The sequence below is a fragment of the Austrofundulus limnaeus genome, unplaced genomic scaffold, assembly GCF_001266775.1.
Source record: "Austrofundulus limnaeus strain Quisiro unplaced genomic scaffold, Austrofundulus_limnaeus-1.0 Scaffold174, whole genome shotgun sequence".
Classification (NCBI taxonomy): Eukaryota; Metazoa; Chordata; class Actinopteri; order Cyprinodontiformes; family Rivulidae; genus Austrofundulus; species Austrofundulus limnaeus.
In genome coordinates this window covers 345,405-349,395 of record NW_013952576.1, presented here as the reverse complement: position 1 = coordinate 349,395, position 3,991 = coordinate 345,405, and positions in this window count along the sequence as shown.

The window sequence follows — 3,991 nt, the reverse complement described above, 5'->3', positions numbered from 1 at the left end:
AATCACACCTGAGCAATGCATGCCACTAGTTTCTCCATACAGGAGGCGTCTTGAAAGCTGTCATTGACAACAACAACAACTTCATTTCTGGACATTTATGGTTTGATTTCTTTGTATGTATGGATCACTTGGGTTGTTACCGACATCTGGTGAAAATTTCATGTCATTAGCACCTCTAGTAATATATTTACTGAGAAAAATGGTGACGTGTTCAATACTTATTTTACCCACTGTAATTTACTGTCATTTCAACTCCTAAATGCCATGGGAACATACTGTATATATTTTGTACATTTATTATGTTTGTTTTATTAGTTCATTGTTCTCCATGTATTTTTAAAAATAAATTAACAATTTAGTAAAATTTTTTTGAGGACCCCCAAGATACTCCTCACAGACACCTGGGGGTCCTGGGACCCCAGTTTGAGAACCTCTGTGTTAAAGGAAGGCTTTTCCGGCCAGTGGGGGTGACATTATAAAACAAAAAATATAATTTGAGTTTTAAATTTTATTATTATCTTTGCACTTTAGGACAGAAGAAAAGACCATATTCATTTAAACAATAAAATACCATTAAAAATACTGACTTAAGTGTATTTATTTCGTATTCTTCTTATTATCCAGTCTAATCAGGCTACTATGAGCTAATTAATAAATTGTATTATTAATATTGATCAGATATTTGCAGAACAATTGAAAGAGAAAGTGCACTTTTAATATTTTTATGTCAGTTTTGGTCAAAGCTTAAAAGAGCCACAGGTTGCAGAACCCTTGGTTTAGTCTGTAGAAATTGAAGTTYGTAATAAATTTTTCTGTTTCTGAGAGTCTGATCAGTTTATTCTTTATGTCTGGCTGGTCCAATGCAGTGTGCAAAAGTTTTGAGTCATTAGAAATAACAGATTCCATTCTGAGCAATTAGATAAAAAAACTTGCATTTCTCACTCCTCGAATGAATTTCATTTTCTGTGTCTTTTAACAGATGTGTGTTTCTGATACTTTTCATCTAATGGGTACTTATTTATGAACTCAACTCTTTCTTTTGCTCACCACCAGTCCATTTTTCTCTATTTTGAATCACTTCATAACACAATGCCATGGTCAGACACATGCACAGGACAGAGAATTTGTTACTCTGTTATTCAGAGATGGTTTGAATCAGACAAACCAAATATTAATACAAAAAACTTGCACCTGTCTGTTAATAGTCAAAACCATTAATAGATGATTAAACCATATACGTTCTGCACAATTTGCAKTTGAAAATGAAAAGTCAGATGTTGAAACTGAGCCTTGGGCCGGGGTCAGTTGCAACATTGTTTGAGGGTGGTTACAACATATTATTAATACAATATATTTCACTGTAAATAAAAGTTTTATTATTTTTATATTTATATTATTGCTAAATTTATAAAAACTGAGAGTTATCATGATATTACAGTGTTATTTATTTATTCTTTTTTGATCAAATGAYGAATATAGATTWGCCTTGATGAGTAGACCTTATATACAGATGTCAAAGACTCTAATTGATATAAAATACAGTTGRMTTTTAGASACAAGGATAAYAGAACAATTTGTGAGACAAYTAACTTTWGTTTTGYCTATTGTCACTGTWCRCCTACATTATGTAACATTTACATTGAAACAAACTGGGATTTTAAAACCATTGTTGAAAACAACAACTGCAGAAAATACATCTTAAACACTTTTATGTTTTAAAGTATAAAATTGTCATGAATACCCAACACCCTTTTAAGTGTAAACTCAGTTTCAACATGTTAATATCATCTGTATGTGCTCTGTTTTTATATGAACTTATCGTATGGGGACAGTAGCAACAGTTGTTACAACTGTCCCCCTTCCTGTCAGCCATGATAAAACCTCATGTATTAGCTAAATAAGCTCATCTGGATACATGTTAACTATATTAGTTAAAAGTCAACATATCACTTGTTTAAACCACATAAGTTTGAGCTGCATCACAAAAACAGTGACAACGGTTTAACAAAAATAAAGTTGGGCAAAAAAAATACTTTGGTTCCTCAAAAACAGTTTCTTTGCAAATAAATCTTGGAGCAGTTTTTGAATCTGCTTACTTTTTCTCTGCAAGGTGGAACATGTAACTGAGCAYGTACAGTGAGTGTCATCACTCTATGTTTCTGTTTGGAGAAAAATGACGTAATGCAACCATCCCTACTGTCCTCGGTCTCCCCTACAAGAAATAGATGACATAGTTCGATATGTTTTCTCAGAATTTAAAATTGCATCAGAGGAGCACAAACCTTTTTTTATACACACCTTGCTCAAAGAGTGTTAATCTTTAGTCAAACAACAGCACTCTTTTTCTGTTTGCTCCTGATGCTTCAGTGCTGCAACTGTCTTGGATTTAACCTGCGGCAGAAAAATGAAATCCTCGACCTCTTTGTTTACACAAGGGCCAAACTACCGGAGTGCAGATCTCTCTCTGCRTTTGCATGTTTCATCTTTCTCCATGATGCATGTTGAATAAAAAAAGACGTCATTTCCAACAYGATCCCGCATACCAAAGCCTCGGAGAATTCCCGTCTGTCCAAACACATCTGGCCCGGCTCTACTGGATAAGAACCAAAGCTGAGAAAGACTGACTCCTTATTCATGCTCAAACAATGTCGGAGGGAGTGAAGCTTCTGCGTCTCCACAAAACCCCGGAGAGTGTCAACACCACGAGGAAATACAAGTTTCAGCTGTATTACTTGTATGCTCTGATCTGTGGAGAGGCGTTGCTGTGTATCTTCACCTCGTTATCACGGAGGAGAAATGACCGTCTCAGTCTCCTGTGTGATAGATGATCTTATCGGGGCAGAAGATGAACACCTCACGTTTCCAAGGTGAAATGTTCTCTGATGAAAAACAGCTCTGGGATRAAAGAACAAGAACATTATTGCAGAAGGTTTGTTATATTTTGGGGCCCATTCAAGGAGTACAACAGTGTAAACGATTAATCAGAAGCTGTGTGGACACTGGGCGAAGTCTTTCTATTCAAAGAAAGAAGATGAATCTGCTTTGATTTATAATTTGTGTTTTCATCTCCTGCATCGATAAATTACCAGATTTTTTTCGAGGTGCATGCGGGGCAACTCTGACCTCTGGATTTGAAGTTATCAGAGATAAATCTGCCGGCGAAGAAAACAGATCCCCGACACCGAGCGGACTCGTTTGACCCTTTAATCATAGGAAGTGGAGGCAGGTCGGATACTCGCACACACACAGACACACACAATGGTTCTGACCTCACCTTCAACCTGTGCCATTTCCTCACTGACAAGCCTGTGAACGCGCACACAATGTGCACCAACACCCTGTTGCTTTTCGCTGGAAGCAAAATGTCTTCAGACGGTGGAAGATGGCCTGAAATGTGACTTTGAGTSCAGACTTGTGTCTCCTTAACGCTATAAATACACAAACAGAGAAGAATGGAGTGCAGAGATTATCAGTCCGACAGAACTGCAGCTCAGGTGTTTTCTGTCGTTTTACTCATGATAGTTCATTTTAATGACCAATGCAAAATAAAACTTGTAAAACATCACCCCCCACCCACACACACACCTCGAAAATATGCAATAAAATAAACAGCTGTAGATTTATTGACAACATAAAGCCTCTTCAGTCTCTTGAATATTTAAAAAGCAGCAGCCGAACATCCTCTCGTAAAAAATTCATACGTATCCACAGCAGGATGCAGTCACTGATTTTTCAGCACTGGGTGCATTGATTTGATTTTGAATTTTTTTTTCTCTTTGAGGGGTTTATATTTTGTGATATGTCACTGTTTGCGGGGTGGTGCTGCTGTTTAAAGGGATCCCCGATTAGTTGTAACATTAGACTTTATTTAATAAATATATATTTTAACTGTAAAATAAAGACTGTAAAAATACTGTAGGATGCTCAGTTTTTCTAATTTTTAAACTAAAAGTTTAAAAATATATTACACGGACGGGGCCATTTTATTTAC